Raw genomic sequence first — 23583 nt, 5'->3', positions numbered from 1 at the left:
CTTAAAAAGTAATGTTCAGTCTCATGCTATCTCTTAGCCCAACCCATCACATGGGGTGGGGATGTGTTGAGGATAAAAATAAAGGAAGAATCCATCACCATATATACTACTTTGAACCCTTAGAAGGAAGTAGGATACATGCAAACACAAAATGCAACAGCATCTGTTTAAAGTATTTTATCACCCTCTGTAGCTATGAAGACTCCCATAAGGACCTACAAATGTTAGTAGTCTCAAGGTTAGAATATAAAAGGCAATATAAGTTATAGTTCTTATTTATGGACTGTAAATAAGGAGTTGGATGAAAATAGTTCAGGTAGCAAGACGTTCATAGGATAATACAACAGCTATCTTGCAGTGATCATATCTGAAACACTTTCAAGCAGTGGTGGTTGAGTTTAAGCTCTCCCCTGGAGGCTTGTGTTATCCTTGTGTTCAGGATATCAGGACTGCCTCCTCTCACATTAGTCTGATGGTTACTTGGGATCAAGTGGCAATATTTGCTTCTGGTGTCCAACCCAACATGAAGCACCTTTGGTTGGAACGAGGCATATGGAAATCCCAGCTTGCCCTGCAGTGTTGGGACTGCAGCTCCAAAAATTCCCAGCTGGAAATCATGCTGGTTGAGGAATCCTGGAAGTTGCAATCCCATACATCTGGAGAATGTCAGGTTGGAAAAGATGGCATAGGGTTTTCTTAGCAACTGCACAAGCATTGTGGAACAGCACGCCTGTAAGAGCGTCAGATGAGATTCACTGTCAGCTTTGAAAGGGATCTTTGTTCACCTTTGCCAAGCTAAAGTTACTTTTTTTTTTAAGGCTGTTATCTCTATAATACCATTACAGGTGTCATTGCTAAATGGTGCAGTCACGTGACGTTGCACTTTATGACGTTGCTTAGCGATGGCAATTCAGGTACTTCCAGTTGCCATCGTTAACCGAGGACTACCTGTATTATTACTGCAGTTCTAATTACTGGCAGAGTTCATACGACAGGTTAGCCTAGGTAAAATACAGGTGGGCCATTTGTGATTCATTTACTGTGGGAACCCAGCCATTGACTTAATTGTGTACAAACTAGGGCAAAGCCATAGCATGGTTGATTGCTTTGAGCAAAGCATGTTATGTGAACACAGCAAAGGAGTGTGCTAACCTAAGTTTAGTATATACAGGGCGTTGTGTGAAGCCAGCCATTCATTAAGTATATAAGCACTAGAGAGGAATGTCATTGATCCTCATAATAAATAATGAATCAGAACTTAAGAAGAACCAAGCTTTGCCTGTCTTTCTAGTCCAGTATATCCCATTTCCACAGACACCAGGCAGATGCCTCTGGAAATAATAGAATCATAGAACTGGAAAGGGCGGCTATTCAGGTCATCAATTCCAATAGCCTGCTCAATGCAGGAATTAAGCATCTGTGACAACTAGCTGTCTCACCTCTGCTTGAATACATCCAGTAAAGCAGAGTCTACCATCTCTATGGATAATTTGTTCCAATGTCTAACTACATTAAGGAGATGTTCCTAATGTTCAACTGAAATCAACCTTCTTGTAATTTAAATCCATTATTTCATGTCTTCATTATTCTCTGGAATGAATGAGAACAGGCCTTCACCTTCTTCTATATGACATTCTTTCAGGAATTTGAACAGTGATATCGTATCCCCCCACCCCCACAAGAGAGCCAGTTTGGGTAGTGGTTAAGGCATCAGGCTACAAACTGGGACACTGTGAGTTCTAGTCCTGCCTTAGGTACGAAGCCAGCTGGGTGACCTTGGGCCAGTCGCGCTCTCTCAGGCCTAGGAGGGAGGCAATGGCAAACCACTTCTGAAAAACCTTGCGAAGAAAACTGGAGGGACTTGTCCAGGCAGTCTCTGAGAATTGGACACGATTGAACAGATGAAAAAAGAAGTGTCCTCCAGTTCTCTTTCCTCAAAATTAAATATATCTGGTTCCTTCATTCTCTGCTCATAGGACTTAGTTTCTAGTTTTTGATCATTCTTATTGCCATTTTCTGACTTTCTTCCAGTTTCTCGCAAGCTTTCTTCAAGGGTCCAATCTGGACCCAGTATTTGCAGTAGGATCTGACCAATGCAGGATTAAGTGGAACTATTATTTCCTGCCTGTGATTTGTGGATTCCATCTAAAATCGTGTTTGCTTCTTTTTCAGGCACATCATGCTGCCAGCGGATATTCAGTTTGTAATAAAATATTTAAGATCTTTTTCTCAAGTACCATTGCTAAACAAAGTACAGTATTCCATTATTTTCTTCCTTGGCATTTCATTTCTGTATGAGTTCCAGTTTGTTTGGTTAGTTTTCAGCTCATTTCTCTAACAAGATCATCCATTGGGCCAGGGGGTCAATAAAGTCAAGATGCCACCTCCAGTTGCACAGTCAAAGCCCTGTCCCTTTCTAATGTGCATTGCATGTTCAATGCATGTAAATAGGAGTGAGCGTTGATCACATGACACAGACATCACCTTGATTTTATTGATCCCCCTTCATGGGGTGGGGGCATGGCCAAAATACTTCAACCCTGTGTTTTTGAGGGTGAAAATGGAAGACTGACTTTCAACAGCACAGGGTGCTTGTGAGAAATGCTAATAGTGTGCTGAAGGCTCCTTATGCTTGCTGGTTGGAGGATGCCCATCCTTGGGTTAGTATATTGTATGAACAGAGCCAGGGCTGCTCCTAGGATGTGACTTCATCTGAGGCATGAAGCCAAAGTCAGCATCTATATATGTTCTTCTGAATCCGTATTGGACTCCTTGAATGATAGGATCTTTGCAGTTTATAAACTGCAGTGCCACCTCTGGCCATGCAAAGGAGTGGTGCTGTAGCACAGCTGTGCAATAGGCCAGTCAATCCTTAATAAAACATCATAGAGACACAGCGCTAGATCCAGCTGCCCAACATGCCAGCATGCTGGCTGGGGAGTTCTGGGAGTTGAAGTCCACCCGTCTTAAAGTTGCCAGGGTTGAGAAACACTGCTCTAGACTGAGGGTCCTATTTTGTTTTTTGTTTTTTACTAAGTTGACCTTCCTGCAGACAAACTGGAATGTGTCACTCTACCCCGTCTCAAGTGTTCAACCCTCCTGAAACTTGGTCCGACATGGGGTACCAACTAAATCTTTATTTTAATTCAGGAACTGATTTTAAATATTGTCAGTCACTGAGTGGTCCTCAGTCTTTTGTCTTTTAATGGGGGGGGGAATGTTTTTACTTTTTAAATAATTACACTATTTGGGTTGGGTTTTTTTTGCTGTTTGTTAAAATCTAAATCAAATTACTTATTTTGAAGGCTTTACTTATAGTTTGTTATATTCCTAAATTTATGTTATTTTTAAAAGCTCTATTTTTCTAACTGTCCACTGAGTTTAATCTATTAGATGATACAGACGTGCAAAATTAAATAAAGAAATAGGTGGAAGTTTGATTTATTCTAAGACTGTTTGTATTCAAAGGAGATTAAATAAATGAATGGAGGACAGATTTATTAACCAAGATTAGATGCAACAGTGAAACAGAACTTTCATATCTAGGGATACTTCATGAATATCAGATGCTGGGAATATGCTGTCCTCTTGCCCGTTTAAACTGCCTTTTTAGAGACAACTTGTTGGCCAATGTGGGAAACAGAATGCTGGGGACACTGATTCCGTCTGTCTGAGTTCTATCCCCGTGTCTGGCAGAACTTAACAATAGTGCTGACTGTCTGAATGGCATGTTGGGTTATTCTGGGACACCTCTAGGAATGTGTGAGGCCTCCAGCCTTCCCTCTAGCAAGTGCTTAATCCCTCTGGGGCAGGATGGCTGGTTAGATGGGCAGGTGATTGGCAGTTCTCAAGCTCCCCTGAGGATTGATTGGTAGCAGACATTAATTGCAGAACAATCCAGGCTGCCCAACCTCCTCCTCCACTTTCCCTTTTGCAATAAACATTAGAGTCCCTTCGTTGGAAGAAACCATGGGACGTGTTTGCCAAGTGAAGTGGGAGCAGGGAGGCAGTGAGCAGAGATGCTCACCGTCTGCTTAATAAGTCTGGCCATACTAGAAATGAAGGGGCTGGTTTTGGAGATCTAGCAACTGCACTCAGACTATATGCCAAACTTTATTTTTTAATATTTTTGTGCCTCCAAGTCACTCTTGACTCCTGGCAGCCACGTGGACAAGTCTCTGCAGACTTCTTGGTAACATTTTTCAGAAGTGGTTTGCCCTTGTTTTCTTTTCAGGGCTGAGAGAGAGTGACTGGCCCAAAGCCACCCAGTTGGCTTCATGCCTAAGGCAGGACTAGAACTTAGGTTTCCTTGCGGCTAGTTCAGCAGTTTAAGCACTACACCAAACTGGCTCTTAAGCTTGATTTGTTTAAACCTTATTAATCTTTCTAGCTAAGAATTCTGTGTGAGGCCAGTCCTTTTGGTAATTCAAAGTCCTATCTGTATGAACCCAACCAGGGTATTTCAAGACAGCTCAGATTCAGAGAACCAGATGGGGAACTAAATCAGTCTCTTCCAACCTGCTGCCTTCCAGATGTGTTGGGACCTCTATTCCCACAATTCTTATGCTGATGTAGAATTCTGGGAATAATGGTCCTAACACATCTGCAGGATATCGGATTAAGTCCAAGACAGTGTCACTGCACGCAGTATACTGGTACAGATAGTCCTTGCTTAACAACTACAACTGAGACCAGAATTTTGGTTGCTAAGCAAAGCAGTCATTAAGCAAATCCAACCCAGTTTTACAACCTTTTTTGTGGCAGTTGTTAAGCGAATCACCACAAACGTTAAGTGAACCATATGGTCATTAAGCAAATCATGCAGGTTCCCATTCATTTTGCTTGCCAGAAGCTGGCTGGAAAAGTCGAAAATGGCAATCACGTGACCACAGGATGCTGCGATGGTCATAAATGTGAATTGGTTGTCAAGCAACCAAATCATGATCACATGACTACAGGGATGCTGCAATGGTCATAAGTGTGAGGACCAGTCATAAGCTGGTTTTTCAGCACCGTCGTAAGTCTGACTGAACACTAAATGAATGGTTGTTAAGCGAGGACTACCTGTAGTATACTTCCAGCATGTAACATTTTAGGAGTGAATAAGAGGACATAAGATCATAAAAAGCACCCTCGTAAAACAAGAAAAGGTCTCTCTAATCCAGTGCTGTGTTACTCACTATTGGTCAGCCAGAAGGTTCCAAGAAGCTCATAGAAAGGTCTGAGTTCAGTAGCCTTCCAACTCAAGCATCTGGCCCTGACAAGTAGATTGCCTTGGCATATAGAGACTCCACGTAGCTAGTGTGCCAGCTAGCTTCCCCATGAACCTGCACAGTCTTAATTTAAAGCCATCTGAGCCCTTGTGAATCTCCATATCTTCTGGCAGCTAGTTACACAAGACACAGCCAAGGCTGTTTTTACTATCAGAAACACTGCTGGTTCTCCCACACAGAAAATCTAACTGGATTGGGATTAAATCTTTCTTTAGTACTGGTGATGGGACAATATACTCTGTCATGTACAATGGTGGCAAACTAGTTTAGAGAGCATAAGACCAGGTTCATGGAATACACTTTTCTCTTTCAATACCTAATCCTGCTTCTCACCATTCACCACCTAAGGCCACTGCCTCACTCTGCCCAAAGGCCTAGGGTTGGTTCTTCGATTCTAAAACTTAGGTATGAGTTATGCTATGATACCCTTTCTTGAATTTGCACAATATGTGAAGGTTTGTTAGTTTTAACATTGATTAGGATTGGGGTTTTTTTTTAAGGGGGTAGCGTGTTGTGTTTGATTAGTTTACAGTTCAGTGCATTATGTAAACCCCAAAAATGGGTTAATTCACTAACCAGATTAAATATGCTGTGTGAATGCAGCCATAAATGGATTAATTCACTAACCAGGTTAAATGTGTGGATCCTGCCATTTTATTTTTGTGAGAGAGAGAGAACATTATCCTTCACTATGTTTTTCACACTGTACATAATTTTCAGAGTGATTTCAGAGGGTTTTAAAGGACTTCCAAGATTCTAACATTAACATTGAAATGCCTGCCTGCATTCTATGAAGCTTGTATAGTTCTGATTGCATTTATTTGGCTTATTCTCTGCTGTTAATTTTTATGGGGGATGAGATTTGCATTTTTTAATCATTTTGTATGTTAAAGTTTTGATGCAACCATGCTGCTTAGAGAAACCTCTGATCAGACAGCCATGGAAGTATCACAAACACACACAGAACAAAAGCTGGGTGATAAATAACAGAAAGCGGGGTTATTTTTGGTGCTGGTGAAGTGTAAGTAAAACCTAGTGGAACACAGCTTCAGAATGGGGTTTTGGGGGTTTTTTTAGAGCCAGAGTGATGATTTCATTTGCTAGTGCCAGAAGCAGGGAGGCTTGAAGACTAACTCTTTCCTGTAGGCTACATGATGGTCTCCTTCCTTCCTTTCTCTCTCTCTCCCTGTGTCTCTCCTGGAACATGAGGGAACTGACAGACTCACCTGGTTTTGGCTAATAAACAAGGGGATAATACAACTTTCCCCATTTTACTGTTGTTTGTGACCTGTGCTGGCCAACATGCCTTGTGTATGACGAGGGAGAACCAACTGCCCCTCTGCTGGCTATCCCTTCAATGCCTCCCTTTCCTGCGAATGAGATATTTTCTGAAATTTGTTTGCTTGTTTATTTGTCACATTTATACGGCCGCCGATCTCACACAAGGCGACTCTGGGCGGCGTACAACAATTGAATACAACAGCAAATCGATAAAAAGACAATCATTATAAAAGGATAAAAAGTAATGATTAAAATAAGAACATTACATACACATTTTAAAATATACAAAGCCCACGGAGAGAGCAAGAATATCAATCACAGTGGAGCCATCTGAGAATGTCTCCGGTTCTCAAAGGCCCCCAGGCCTGATGACATAACCGAGTCTTGAGGGACTTCCTGAACGATAGCAGGGAAGGAGCGGGCCTAACTTCAGGGGGGAGAATGTTCCAGAAGGAGGGAGCCACGGCAGAGGTGGCCCACCTCCTGGCGCCCACCAAATGCAAGTCCCTGGCGGATGGAACCTGTAGCATGCCTTCCCTGCCAGATCTAAGACGGGCTGATATAATCGGGGAGAGGCCATCCCTCAGATAATGCAAATACAAAGAATACGAATTCTTGTATTGCCAGCTAATTAAGAACTTGCAGGACAAATACCAAAGCAGGAGGATATTAAAAGAGGTGCCAGGACCGAAGCAAACAGCATCGTGTTTATTTAAATTGTCCCCTTTAATTACATACAGCACCAGGGGCCCTCCTCCATCTACCACGGTGAGCCTGCGTGGTGGGAACAGTCTCCAGAATTCGACTCACAAAGGGGTTGCTTTCGTTGGGCAAGTTTTATAGCCTGCAGCCTCTCTTTCCCCCACTACCCCCAGAGCTGCTCAGCTGAGGCATCACCAAAGGAAGGCTGTTCATCTTAATGAGGATTACGTGTCTTGCAGGCCCTGAGCGCCTGCTATGATAAAAGGGGAAAATAATTAACTGATTGCGGTTGGAGCGAAAAGTTTGTTATCTCACAGCTCGCAAAACTAAATAGGAAGAGCTAGCTTGTCTAAGCAGCCTCTCTTCCAGGTGTTAACTGAAGAATGCAGGTCAGTCATAGGATGAGGCATTGCAGATGTGGCTACAAGGACCATCTATGGCAGGTGGACAATGTTGTGGTGACTGAGGGCTGCACTCAAGGTTTTTGAGATGCTGAGGGCACCTGGACTGGGGGAGAGACTGTGTTTTCTTTGTTTCTTAAAACAAAGCTTATTTTAGGGATACATCACAGATTTTGAGTTTTCTGACTCAAAATGGATGAAGATCTTTTGTTCAAACTCAGTGTGTTTGCAACCATGCGCCATAAATCTAAGTGTAAGTTTTTATTAATTGTTTGTTCATTTGCTCTGGAATGCCTGGGGTTTATGATGGGGTTTTCAGTCAAAACATTAGCTTCTTGGAGTGTGAATTATACAAAAGCAGGCTATAAAAATATATCTCGAGCTGAGGAAGTGACGATGGGTTTTCATAATGATGTAAAAAAAGTTGATCTGGAATAGACTAAATACCTACTGTAATCTCAATGTGATCTTGAAATATATACCCTCCCCCCATTTTTACTGCAATTTTAAAAATACGCAGAAAATGAACAAAAAGAAATTATCAATAAATAATCTAATTAATGTTAAGTTTTATTGTCAAAACAAATTTGAAAAAAATTAAAAAGATAAACGAAAAACACCTAAGCATTAACATGTTAAATTGGCATAAATCACTTAAATATAACACATATATATTTCATCACATATATTAAAGTACACATATAGCTTTATCTGTTCTTGTAAAGCATTATGAACTCTATGCCAAAGGGAAAAATACTCTATCATTTTTTGATTAGTAGAAAAAAAAATAGCTTTTCAAAAAATTGTTAAGTTACACATTTCTTGCACCTAGTCCTTGATACTCGGAGCAGTAGTAGTCTTCCAGTCTCTCAAAATAATTGTCTTGGACATCCCCCAGGAAGCACATGGGGCACACACATAGCATCTGTCTGCAGCTCATTAATTCAAGTGGTTGTTTCCCAAGGTCATGCTGCAGCTACAGAAGGCAGCTAAGAAAAGATGCAGCTGCTTTAAATAATTGCTGACAGATGCTGCATGAGCATCCCCATGTGCTCTGAAGCACCTTTGTTTCTCTGGATCCAAAGCACTGCACAGCTCTATATACAGTACATACTGATTCCATTCATACAACATATGTAACCTGGTTACTGAATTAACCCATTTTCTGGATCTGCACAACACATTGAACTATAAATTAATTGAATTTGCTGGGTTCACGCAATATGTTGAGCTTAGCGTGTGGTACAAGACCATCTGCTTGGTCTTTTGTTGACCTGTTTCCATGTGTTGCATGAACATAGCCACATTCATAACCAACCAATTCCTCCCTCGCCTCCAACTTGCACATGTCAATATAGGCAACCTAGACATTAATTTGGGATAGAAGCACATGGTACACAATGTCAGTTCAATCCTACTATGAGATTTTCATTTTTTTCTCATAGTGAATGAAAGCAATGTGCATGCACTCATGAGAACCAGCCATCTTGGACAGGTTCTTGTCTTGAATTTTTGAAATGAAAACATTGCAGATTGCCTGTCTTTGGCACTGCAGAAGATTGTATTGTAAAAAAGAGAGCAAAATAGGGAGTCAAATTATATCCAATTGCAGGTCTCATTTCTGGCTATATCAAAAGTGATTGCAATTAATGGTCATTGTGAAATAAATCCCCACCTCTGTTTTTATTGTTCAAGATGCAATAGAATGCCAATCGAAGTGCAGGATTGTAAAACTGTGCTTTCAACTGCAGGGAAAGTGGATATTTTCCCCACTGTGTATTTATGAGCACAGCTCATTTTCTGAGCTTTAAAAATAGAACCCACCGATCTCTATTTCTGCACCGGGCTGAAGTGAGAGGCAAAGGAAGAGGCAAATTAGTCTATTTTCCCAAAATTGAACAAGCACATTTGGTAGCTCTATTCCGTGTGGTGGAAGGGTGCTTTCTTACCTTCCAATGAGGCATAGAAATGTGTATCTGTCTGCAAAAAACAAGGGCAAAAGATAAACCCGAAAGGAAGACAAAAGAGAATAAGCTGGTTCAAGTTGCTATAAAGAAATAAAGTCATAGCACTCTAGGACCAACAAAATGGAAAGAGATGTATTGTGTCCTAGTCTGCTGAAGAGAGAACAAAGGATGGCTATTTTCAGATCGATGACTTTGGAATTGTTATCTGTACAAAGCAGAATAGGAAGGTTACCAATAAATAAATCAATTCAGCAGGCTGGGAGAGATTATAGCACAAACTGGCTGTATTCATACAACATAGTTAACTTGGATATTGTATTAATCCATGCTCTGGGTAGTTCCATAATACATGGAACCATACAGTATCCAAATGGGCTGGGTTTGTTCAGCGTCCAAGACTCAAAGAAAGCTAGCCATATCCAAGATAAGCAAGTTTCACCTACGTGATGCATGGGGTTACTAGTGTTGATTTTCAAGTCAAGTCAAGTCAAGCAAGGTGTGGGAACACTGAACCTGAACCAACATGGAACCTGAAGAGTTTGGTTCAATAAAAAATGAGTCATCCAGAGCAAGCTGCTTGCTTACAACTCTGGAGCCTGCTGTGACATCGCTATCAACACTCAGTGATGCCATATGGAGGCAGGCATCACACAAAAACTGTGGTGTAAACCTTAAAATAGGCCTCACAGGATAGTAAAGAGCCAAAGGAGAAAAACAACCCAACCCACTAAAAACACAAACACAGAGAGAGATACAGGAAAGCTTGGTTTGGGCTCCCTATGCTATGTATCTCTGTCTCTTTTGCATCATTGACTCACCACTGACACACCACCCCCTGCTCTAATTAAGCACAAGCCTCAGTTACCATATGATTGCTCACCCCTGGATTAAATCTGAAGAAGAACTGCTTGGCAATATGAACCGTGTGACAGGGGAAAACACTGTCTCTGAAGATGGGGAAATCTTTCTTAGAGGCTTCAAGGGAGAACAGCGGTTGCTTGTTAAAGACGCTGGAGCAATGGGCTTCCAATGGCTTGAGGCTTGGGTTATGTGTTTCGTAAAGTCCCCCAAGAACCTCTCAGGGGTCCTTGAAATCAAAATTATTTGCCAGATATTGAAGATAACATATTTGCAAAAATTTAGAATGATGACACTCTTCTTGCTTTTTTAAAAAAAAATGTTTAAAAATGTTAATATCTAATGGGTTTAATACTGTTATTTTTACACGATTCAATACATAAATATTCTATGAATGCATGAATTTTAATTTTTAACGCAGTAACTATCCATACATATAACCCATACAAATAAAAGCTCTTTTGGGGTCCTCCATAATTTTTTAAAAGTGGGAAGGGGTCCTGAGAGCAAAATGTTTAAGAAACACTTTGGCTCTATGATCTTCAAGTTCCTTTGAACTTTATGATTCTATTTCTGGCAATTAATAAATTGGCTTTTCAGTAGAAATTGGCATTTTCCCTCTGATTTATTGTTGATTTGCTCCCCTCTGCAGTCTATTGCTCCTGTCTTTCTGTTTATTAGAACTTTTAGAATTAATCTCAGAAGTGGTTTGCTTCAGCTTTCCATTCTATCTCAATTTGCCATTCCTTCAGCAATTTTCCATGAAATTTTTCTTGTTATGCATGTTGTCTGCACCATAGTTGTTGCTCTGCTGGTTGTGGCTCCATCCATGTCAACTGATTGACTGCTACTGAAAACAAAAAACAGATGTGATTATAACAACTACAGGGTCCCTGACAAGATGCATAGGGTGAAAAAATAATGGCGTGTGACCCACAATACATTTTCCCAATGAGCCTTGCTGACGGACATTGCAACATTCAGAGATACTGAGCAGTCACCGTATCCTGGAACCCTTGTGTGAATCTTTATGTATAAACTGATTCCAAAGCTGGAAACTGAGACAGAGCTTATTCATCCATTATTAGATAATTTGGGGCTTCAGGTCTGAGGAGAAAGTTAGATGAGGAAAATGTTGAAATTATTCTTGCATGAGGTTACCTCTCAGTTGTGTGGATATGCATTGGAGTTTTTTGATGGAACCAAACAAACCACACAACCAGGATTCCTTTCCAAAGAATCAGTTTAGACCTTCAGCACTAAATAATTGAGTGTTGAATGATTGAATTATACATATATGCATGAATTTAATTATATGAGCCTCGGTAAATTGTGAAATGATGCCACTAGAAGCTTCTTTCTAGGAAACTTCCTTTGGGGGGTGTAGACCCCCTTTCTATGTCTTAGCTTTTAGCAGCTAGCTGACCTTGGCTGATCCAGGCATGGTTGGACTTGATTAGTGCTTGGATGGGAAACCACCAGGAAATTTCAGGGGAATAGTTTGATCCAGTGGTTAAGGTGCTGGGCTAGAAACCAGAAGACTGTGAGTTCTAGTCCTGCCTTATGCATGAAAGCCAGCTGGGTGACCTTGGGCCAGTCACTCTCTCTCAGCCCAACTCACCTCACAGGGTTGTTGTTGTGGGGAAAATAGGAGGAAGAAGGAGTATTAGGTATGTTCCCCACCTTGAGTTATTTATAAAAATAATAAAGACAGGATAAAAAAAATAAAAACAAATAGGCCAGACTGGAAAGTCAAGGAAGCATCTCAGAAGAAGGTATTTCATGTTGTTGCCAGGAAATCTACAAGAGCCTATCCATGAAACCACCAGGAGCTCATTTTGGGCTGAAGTTTTATCTTTTACTTGTGCCTCTCCTAATGGAAAGACATCCAGCTGGGACAGCTTCTTTCTACCAAGGAGACAGATAAAGTTGTTCCTCTTGAATGTTTTTATTGATTGATTGATTGATTGATTTGATTTGATTTGATTTCTATAGCCGCCCATCTCAGCAAGTGGCTCTGGGTGGCTTACAACAATAAATGTTTGCCTGTTATTATTTATTTATAGAATGTTTGCCTGTTATTCAATACTTTTAATTCTTGGATACCTCTCTGACCATTAATTCTGCCTTTTTGTGGTTGTAAAATGTTTTTGCTTCTTTAACAACAATCTTCCATTGCAAAATTAGTCCATGATTAATTTTTCTTTAACCTGTTCAACAACCAATGTCTTCTAGGTGGCTTACAAAGAATTCTTCCCCACCTTCTCTGTTGTATACAATTCTCTGTCGACTGATTGGAGATCATATTCTCAACTTAGAACTAGGACTTTGAATGAACTACAAAGATCATGAGATACCTTGATCAAATTGTCTGGATAAGCTACATATTCAAATTATTTTATTTTATTTTATTTTTGTATTTATAATTTGCTGCTGCCTGACTCCAAAGCAAATCTGGGTAGCTCCAAATAGACTAAAAACAGACATAAAACAAAAACCAAACTAGAAAAGAAGAAAAAGACCAAGATGGCAAACCCAGCAACAACCAAATATTCTACAACATCCAGCCACCCTCATCCAAGGCCGGAGAGAACAGCCAGGTCTTTATGGCCCTCTGGAACACCAGTGTGGGATCTGTCCAGATCTCAGGGGGAACCTCATTCCAGGAAGCAGGTGTTGTGATAGAGGCATGCTTCTGGCTTCTGAGAGATAACATTGTTTGAGTGAAGGAACCCAGAGTGTGCCAACCCTGTCACCTCAAATTGGTTGTACAGACACCATGGGAATAGATGGTTCCTCAAATAACCAGGCCGTATGGTGTATAGGGCTTTATAGGTCATAACCAGCACCTTGAATCACACCTGGAAGCAAACTGGCAATCAGTGCAGCTCGCAGAGCAGAGGTGTCACATGGGCATACTGAGGCATGCCCAACACTGCCAGTGCTGCTGCATTCTGAACCAGTTGAAGCCTCCGAGCGGTCTTCAAGGGCAGTCCTATGTAGAACACATTGCCATTCTTGAATTTCAGATTCCCTGCTGTCTTGGTGTGACAGATTCTCCTGACATAGGCAAGAGACAAAAGGGGAATGGTTCAAGGGCTAACGCATAGCAAGAATCAGCTACAAAAGTTTTTAAGAGGGAATTACTTTATCAAATGAGACAAAGGTAGCACTTTGCAACATTAAGCCACCACAATAAACCCTTTTTTCAAGCCAGTGGACTTATATGTAATTTTGAGAGTAATTTTGGCCAGAGACCAGAAAGAAAAATGCTTCGGATATTTGTGGCAAAGACCCCTTTATCCCCCAGACCCCAGTTCTCCTAAATGTATCCTTGGGGGCAGAAGGCAAATCTGCTTCTAAACAAAACCCGGGTTGCATCCACCTACCAATTTTATTTTCTAAGAATCTCTCTGACCTTCACACGGGCTTCTGTGAAGTCCAGAGGCATCCTTGGAAATAAAAATGATGCTAAAGGCTGCAGTTTTGCTTTGTTTGAAGCTTAGGTTAGGTTAGATGCTGATTAACTGAGTTACCCTTTTGAATTGAATTTTCAAATCAAATTGCTGAATCAGTTGAAAGTGTCAATATGAACTGAGGGCTTTTGAACTGATCTGATGATCCAATGGACTTTTAGCGTGGATGGAGACTTACATACATTTTGTTGACAACCAATCAAATCAGTAGATCAGACTGACCCATAAGGGTCATGTTGATGATTGGACTGGCTTGGATTGGCTTGGATTGACCACTGAAATTGGGCCTTGAGGGATTTGCCCACCCCTACTGTGCAGCATGCTAGCTTCCACTGAACTGTCTCAAATCAACACAGGGATTCAAATCTGATCAACTCAACTCATCAAACTGATGATGCAGATCAGTTCCTGGTGAGTTGCATACTGAGAGTTTATAGCATGCCAGTTCTTTCCATTTTACTTTTGTTTAATTAAAATAGTGGGGGAAAGTTAGGAAGGTCAGGTATTTGGGTTGGTAGAAGGAAGATGTTTGCAGGCAGGGGCATCCACAGGTGGAGCTTTGATCGAACCATCATGGCTGCTGCCATCCTGACTTTTTTTTACCATCCTCATGGACACCCCTAGTGGCCAACTACGTCAACCATTCTCAAAGCCTATGGAAGTCTTTTCAAAGGTGGAGGGTCTTAAAGTGGTCTGGTATTAAACTAAAGCTGTGTTTCTCAACCTCAGCAACTGTAAGCTGTGTGGACTTCAACTCCCAGAATTTCTCAGCCAGAATGGCTGGCTGGGGAATTCTGGGAGTTGAAGTCCACACAGCTTAAAGTTGCCAAGGTTGAGAAACACAGAACTAAAGATTAAATTCAGAAGCTGTTCTAACTGTGTGGAAAAGACAGAGTTCATGGAATGACACAGAACGGCAGAAATGTTAAAAGCTGTGCTTCTTCATACTCAGCCTCAGCCTTTTCTGTCTTTGTCCACCTTCACAGCAAAGTTGAGCTCCCCAGACACTGCAAACAATCAGAGCTGGATGGTTTGCTCTTAGAATGCCAGTTTCCCCTCTTCGTCTTTATCAGAAGATTCCTACCTGCGAAAATCAATTTGCCAATTGATTCCCCAACATTCATGGGGTGTTTGGCCTCCTGGCCACTTTTTGCAGAGGTGACTCTAACCCCTCGCTCCATTTTTCTGAGACCCTCAGAGAGTCCTTTGGAGCACAAAGCTCTGGAACAATGGAGTAAATCAATCAAGGTTAACTGTAATCAGTACAGGAAAGCTGTTAGTAGGCAGGTTACAATTTAAAGCAGGGGTAGACAAAGGTCATAGAATTGGACACCTTTGTGGCTGCAACCTTCTCCTTTGACACCTGCCAAACTCTCTTCTCCCCCTACATTTATTTGTAACATTCTTTTTAAAATTCGAAGCAAGATTAAACTGGAAGCTGGCCTGCTGCAGAGTGCCTGACTCTGGCATCATCTGTGTTTCCAGTTATGCCCTGGCTCTATTTAGGCCCTCTAGGCATTTGTAGAAATAAAAATGCCCTGTGCCTTGTTTGAAAGTGGGCGTATCTGCCCCCTGAAAAGTCCCAGGGAAGTTGGGGTGATAGAGAGCAAATTGAAGGGGATGGTAAAAAGGATTGGTAGGAAGCAACCTTAGTTTCCCTTTTACAGAATGGATGTTTTCTGATTGGCCATGCTACAGAGCAAGTATTTTTATCTTTAGACAAGACTTTATCTCTCTAAAGTAGTGGTCATTTTTGTGTCAGTGCCTTTATCGCATTCTCAAAACTCCAGATGTGCTCATTAGGAGGTTTGCCTAGTTCTGATTTAAAGGCACATTTTTATTTATTTTGCCTTAATAATAGTGCTTGCTCTGTTTCTGTAACATTAAATGGAAAGAACAAGGTGGTTTTTCATTCTCTCACCAGTCCACATGGAGGGAAAGTGGCGTTCTGTATTGGATAAAGGTTCATATGGACAATGATTACACACACACACGCACACCAATCTTCAGCATTGGTTGATTATCCTCACCTTCCTTCCAAATGCCCAGAGCAGGGTACATAGTCTCCTCGCCATATCCTGTGTTAGTAACATGCTACCACTTTCTGGCTAAATGGCTGATCAGTGCATTTATTCCCAATAAGGTTCTTTGCTGCATAGCCCCAACTGCTCAGTTGAATCCAGGTCAATGAACAGCACTTTTTAATGTATTACATCAAAATGGTTATCTGCTCGTCCACTGATGTCTCAGAAAGGGACTTAGGTGGAAACTATGGGAGTGCACACTAATTTGTATTTTTTAATGTTTTGGCTGATATCCCTAATTCCAAGCCTTCACTCCATCCAAGGAAAGTATTTTGGTTTCCCTCAAATGAATCTATGCAGGAGAATATGTAATTTCCCCCCTATTTCTCTTCAGACCAATACTGAAAGAATCCAGTCCTCTGCTTTGATCTTGGAAAATTGCATTTATTGCCTGTTAATGATGTTTCCCATTCACTGAGCACTAATGCCCTGCCCAGCCGTGCTCCTAGTACCTGCTTTGCTAATCAGCAACAAAGAAAGAGTACAGATGCTCTCTGAACGAGATTGGCCGGTGTACTGATGTTTATGAAGCCAAGTGGTGGGTTATCAAGTCTCCTGGATTCCACCTCAGCCTGCTGCCGTAGCAGCCACTTGCTTTTCAGCTTGTTCGTGTCATCTTCCTGTTTTGTGAGTTAAAAGAAATTTGCAGCTGGTAAGCTAGATGACTTTTCAAAAGCAACAACAACAACGTGGAGCTGGCAGATGGCTTATCGCTCCACAAGAGGAAATGAGCAGTGCTGCCTAGGAAGAATCAGCCCCAGCATTAGATAAAGAAGGTGGCTGTCCTAAGCAGCTGATTTCTTTGAATGCCATGTGTTGGAGGTTGAAGTATTCTCTGTGTACATTTGAGTATTCCTGAGAGCAGGACTTGAGCAATGATTAGAGAAGTGGTTTCTATATTTATAATAGAAGGGAGATCTATTTACATGAAATATATGATAGGGGTAAGCAAAGCCTAGCACCGAGCTAGCTACATCCTACGAGGAGGAATGTCTAAGGGCCTGTGCTCTGTATGTGGGTGCCTGGAAAGAAAGGCAGAAAGAAGGGACTTGAGATTAGACAAAAAGCTGGTAGGGTAATAGACAAAGAGGGGACACAATCCTTAAATCTCTATCTGTACCCTACTGCACCTTTGCTACTGGATTAGCAATTCCAACACTGCAGAGGTGCAATGAACAGTTATTTCATATTTTAGTGTTGCTGTTTTACTTCCAGGAATGGACAGAGATACATGTGAGATTTTCTGTTTTAGGTTGCAAAAGAATTTGAGAACTGTGTATTATGACTTTTGAGAGGTGCGGATAATCAACCACATGATGTCTTGAGCTGCCCCGCCTCTCAGAAGCTGTTTTGAATGAGAACACTCAGTCCCAAGAAGGTAATTGTAAAGGTCCTCCAAGGATGAGATCTGCACACCTTCTGACAGTTCACCAGCAAAAATAGGGGCAGATGCAGGGGTGTCTGCAAGGTATGGTCGAAAAAGTCAAGAGGGCAGCCAAGATGGTGTGATCAAAGCTCTACCTGTTCTTTATGTGCACACGATGTACATAAAAAACAGGCAGAGTTTTGATCACTCTGTTGTGGCTGCCATCTTGACTATTTAGAGCACACCCTGTGGACACTCCTGGACAGAGGTAAAACTGTACTGTATAAAAGATGACAAACACAAGCTGCCTCCTTGTGGCTGAAGATTTCTTATTACCTGCCATGTGTTCATTTAATCCAAGAGCCTTTACTAATCCCATCAAATGACAGCTTTATGCTGGTCTATGTCTGTAATAAAGATTTCATTTGATTTCATTTGATTTGATTTGATTTGAAATGACAGCTTTCAGACTTGCCAGCTAGCTATTAACCCACATGTCTGGGAATTATGGGAGCTGCAGTTCTGCATTTGGAGAGACACCAAATTTGAAGAGACTGATTCAGTCTGTCACATTCTGTTCTCCAGGGAGATGATGGTTCTTTTAATGTGAGGTATTCTCTTCAAGAAATTCTCCGGCAGCTAAAGGTTAAGAAATCGCACAAAGAATAAGCTGCTTCAGTGTATATTCACATAGGTATGTGTACATGAGGGCTAGAGATGCAGTGTTCCCCTGACCTACCAGGAGATGCATTTTCAAGAGATGATCAGGAATCACTTGATCCCTGAGAAATGACAGCGCTAGCAAATTCTTGCTTCATGCTAGCATGACTACATCTCTCCAACAAAAATGATAAAGAGACAAAGAGCAGGATGGCACACTACTCAAGTTTACCCAACTTAATGTCCTGGGTTTGCACAACACACAGAAGCATTGACTGATCACCAAGGCTGAATCTGCATGAATTGTTAAACTCCAATGTTCCTGGCTAGTCAGCAATTCACTATGTCCTGCAAGCCCAGCCAATTGGTCAGCTGGTATGTGATCAGCAAGGAGTTCTCCCTTGCTGTAAGCTGCTGGTACCCACAGGCCCTGGATTAACTGTGCCCACCCTGCCTGGCTATTGGGCCCATGGATGGGAAGGGGCTTTGTGTTCCAGTTGCTCCTTGTTTAAACTGAATGCTTCGGTAGGACTGTACCCTTAGCCTCCTTCTTTTGGTATCAACCTAGTGCCATCTGTGGGCCAGCCCTAGCAACATTTTCCCAGGGAAAAGAGGAAGTCATGGTAAATCCACGTGGAGTGATCCTATCGCTGGGATAAAAATCCTGTTGTCTTTACAGACAAAATATATGGAGTGAAAGCATAACAGGCACAGGAACTGGTACATTGCTAGTGTCCCTAAGGAGAAACTGGAATTCAATGGTTCTATTGTTGGTTATGGGACACTGTGTTGTTGGGCCTGGAAAATTGACTGCTTCATTTTTTTTTTTAGAAAATATGCCCCCCCACCCCGCCGCCATCTTAAACAAGTAACTCTGAGAGGCTAACAAGCAATATATTTAAAAACTTCAGGGTAAGGGAAGTAGATAGATTCTCAGACAGCTTAATGAGTTTTGAATGTGTTCAGAGGGAAAGACAGCAGTGGCAAATCACTTAAGATTGTTGACCAGAAAACTACATGGATGCCCACTGTCACCAGGAGTTGACCTTAATTTGATGCAGTTTTTATCTGCTTTTTTTTTTCAACTTTAACACAATTCTTAGGCATCAATGTACTGTCCTCCAAGGCAAGACTTCCTTGTCCTCCACTATCAGGGGAGACCAAAGCTTGGGTTTCATCAGCCTACTGGTCATATTATTTCCCAATCTTCAGATGATGACCCTCAATAGTTTTGAGTAATGCATGGGAAGATGTACAGCAGAGGACACTAGGTCAAACTTGTTCCATCCCATGTGACATCCCGGCTGTTGTAGAAGTCTGAAAATTACCATCAAACCATATCTGGGGTTGGCCATGGCCAGTAACTGGAACAGTGGTTTTCCACTATAATGTGAGTTCCAAACTTGGACCTAAACCCAGATTAGAAAGGATCTGCTGTAGACTGAGCAGACTTTTGCCTGTGTTCTGTTGCGGACAGCTTGTCTGTACACACTCTGCAAGATTATCAGGAAGGGGGCTGGGAGACATAAAAATAACTGAGGCAAAGGAAAGACCTGCCAGATTGCGAGGTCAACCAGCATGTGGCTCTGCCATTCTCTCAAGAAATCACTCTTTCTTCCAAATGTCACTGCTCAGCACCATTCAGTTCCAACAGACCTTTAAACAGATGAATGGAATTTGGAAAAATGCTTTCTCCAACTGCCAAATGTTGTTGTTGGAATGCTGACATGCGTACATTTTAGTGTCTCATTCTGGAACTAGAGATAAACAGTATTTAAGAGTGATGGTGAAAATGCTGGAATCTTTGGTGTACATGCTAATTTCTTTACTCTCAGTGTCAGTCTCAGCTTGAACTGGTTATGTGGGCATTCAAAGCAGTGGGGAAAAAGTCAAACATTTTTGTTGAAAGAAGGACAGAAAAATTAATCTCTATGCAGTTAACATGGTATGTCCATCCTATATGACTTCTCCCCCTTTGAAAATAAAGTATTTCTCCAGATCTACATGCTGAAATGGAAAATAATGATACTAAGATAACTCAAATTTACCCTTGACTGCAGTTAATTGGTTAGACTAGTATGGGTAAATTTGATTCCCGCTGGACAGTGATATATCTTGCAGGCGAACCCTTTCTTTGACTTATTTTTGAAAAGTGAACATACCCCACGTGGTGTTGCAAAACTTTCATAAGCTTTGCTCTCCCTGCAACATCTCCTTTTATCCTGAAGTTTTGCTATTGAGCTATACTGCCACTGTTCACAGTGTTACCATTTTGCTATGATTTATTAAATTGATATCATGTCGCAATTGTAGGACTCTTGGTGGCTTGCAACATAAGCATTATTTTGGAGGGCATTCTCTGCCATGGCCCCCACCCTCTGGAACAAGTTACCCCCAGAGGTGAGACAGGCCCCCACTCTCCCGGCCTTTCGAAAGGGGGCTAAGACTTGGTTGTGCCACCTTGCTTGGGGTGGGTGGGGGGATATTATTATTATTATTATTATTATTATTATTATTATTATTATTATTATCAAATTTCATCACCACCCATCTCCCCCAAAAGAGGAGTGGGGGTGGCTGGCACCTTGGTGGGGCCAGCGATGACACCATTATTCACCATCTTGGACTATATATATTTTATATCTTGTATTTTTATATTTATGTATTTATGTTTATATTGGATTTGTTTTAACGATATTTTAATTTTTTATTTTTGGCTGCTTGTAAACCACCCAGAATTGTTGTAATACGAGATGGGCGGTGAAGAAATACGGTAAATAAATAATATAATATAAAAACATAAGAATATAAAACAATTAAAACCCAAACACAATACATAGCATCTGGCTCCAAAAGCCCTGTCTTCAGGTTTTTCTGGAAGACAGAAAACATTGGAAACAACCAGACCTCCAACAGTAGGCCATTCCAGAGGGCCAGCCCCTTGACTTCCCAGAAATGGGAGAGGACCAGTTGCTTCTCCAGCACAATTGTAGTGGTCAGGCCAGTGTAGCAGGAAGATGCTGAAGCCATTAGTGGACAGCTAGGACCACTGAATGGAGCAGAGCTTAACATAGTGAAAGATGTGCACAGAAAAAGAATATTATCTTAAATAGCATTAATGAGCACATTAGAGAAACACGGGTTATTGATCTTATACACTTAGCTCACCCAAACATAAAGAATTACACACTTAGACAAAGTAGATTCAAAAGTAAGTAAAAAGAGTCTTACTGATTTATTTGGTCCAGTTACATCCATTTAGAAGAAAGATGATGATTTTTGTTCTTCTTTCTTTTCCCTAAATTGAATTGACTCTCAGCCTTCATTGCTGCTGAAGGCTGCATGGAGAAAGGGGGAACCTCCTGATTCTAGGCCCATTGCATGGCCCAAGATGGAAGGAGCTGCAAAACATGCTTCCTTCCTTGATGGTGGAAGGAGGAAGAAGTGAGGAATGTGGGAGAGGCAACAAACAGCTTCCTCCAGAAGCACATAGAGAATTTGCAACCTAGACCAAAGTCATCCACATGCTAATGAGGCATGCTGATTTGCTGGGACCTCCAACAAATGCATCCTGCAGGTAACCTGATGCCAAGCCATAAAGGTTGTTATAGGTTAAATCCAGCATTTTAAATTGTACCTGGAAGCTGACTGGAAGCCCGTGCAGCGTCTGCAGAACTAATGTAATATGGGTCTACCCTTGAGCAGCTGGGCCCCTGTATTTTGCACCAACTGAAGTTTTTGGGTGGTCTTTAAAGGTAGCCCTATGTAGAAGATGCTGCAGTAGAGTGGTGATGAGGGCATGAGCCATTATTGTCAGGTCCTCCTACCCCAAGTAAGGCTGCAACTGACCTCTCCCTACTGCTATTTGGGTTTTGTTGTTGTTATATTTATTTGCTTTTATCTTATGCTGATATTCCTCCCAAAGGCACCAGATGCAGTGTACAAAAGAATGCCAGAATTAATCTTCAGTTGAAAGAATGAAATAAAACAACAATAAAGCCACCTCTTCTCAAACAAGACAATCAAATAGAAAAATTAAAGTTCATCTTGAAAAGGAGGTCTAGAGCAGTGTTTCTCAACTTTGGCAACTTTAAGCTGTGTGGACTTCAACTCCCAGAATTCTGGCTGGGGAATTCTGGGAGTTGAAGTCCACACAGCTTAAAGTTGCCAAAGTTGAGAAACACTGCTCTAGAGAAAAGAATCCAGTCCTGGAGCATTTGTTACCCTGCATTAGCTTGGGTGAACACATATATTTCACCCATCATAGAAAGCAAGACAGACTAGTCCTTTCCTTAGGAAAGAGTTCCATAACTGGGGTGCTGCTCTTGAAAAATGACTTACTTCTGTCTATGGAGGGATCTGCTATCAGCTTCATTGAGTGAGACCCAAAATCTAGTAATGGAAGACGAAAGAGCCAAGGAACGTTGTAAGTTGCAAATTTCAGTCCGGGAAGGATGTTGCAGTCCAGCCTTTATCAACATTGCTTGTGTTCATTCATAAATTTGTTTCATCCTGTTTTTAAATCAAACTGTGCATTAAAAAATAAGATGAAAAATTGCATTGGCTTTTATTGGGAAATATATCATTTTTGTATGAATGTGTCAGTCTGTGTGTATATATGCCAAGAAGTGCATTATGAAATTCAGGGAAGGGGAAAACATAATTACATTCTGATTTGACTAATGTTTGGGAAGGATAAATCAGGCTGTTTGCTTTAATATGTAAAGTAGATGGCTGTCTATTATCTTCACATAATGAGAAGACAGGACACCCTGGAGAAGATGCTGATGCTAGGGAGAGTGGAGGGCAAAAGGAAGAGGGGCTGACCAAGGGCAAGGTGGATGAATGATATTCGAAAGGTGACGGACCCGTCCCTGGGGGAGCTGGGGGTGTTGACGGCCAACAGGAAGCTCTGGCGTGGGCTGGTCCATGAAGTCACGAAGAGTCGGAAGCGACTAAACGAATAAACAAGAAAACAGATGGCTGTTTAAGTATTCTAGGCTATATCTTGCCATTGTATTTTTCCTATTTTTTAAAGTTATTTGTGTGTTCGTTTGTTTGATTTATGGGCCACCCAACTCCATCACAACTCTGGGTGGCTACCAGATAAAATATAAGGAAGACATGACACAACTGAGTCAGGGGACGGTTTTTTGCCATGTATTCAAGGGAGAGAATCCAAAGCTGTTGTAAAACCAACATCAGATAGCTGAGTAGCATCTGTGAAGCTTTGTTCCCATGCCCATTTACTCAATGGTAAATTCTATGACATGAACCTCTCAAGATGAGGACTCATGGTCTAAGGCAGTGTTTCTCAATCTCAGCAACTTCAAGAATTCTGGGAGTTGAAGTTCACACATCTTGAAGTTGTTGAGATTGAGAAACACTGGTCTAAGGAGGACCATGTTGCTTATTTTTAAAGAATATGATCTCAGTAACATCAGAGATCTTTGCTGGGTCATTGTAAAGGGGTGTCTGTTCCAATATCTTGCTTCCAACTGTGGTTGGATAGATG

This window comes from Candoia aspera, chromosome 1, assembly GCF_035149785.1.
Source record: "Candoia aspera isolate rCanAsp1 chromosome 1, rCanAsp1.hap2, whole genome shotgun sequence".
Taxonomy (NCBI): Eukaryota; Metazoa; Chordata; class Lepidosauria; order Squamata; family Boidae; genus Candoia; species Candoia aspera.
Note: the sequence above shows the minus strand (reverse complement) of the source record.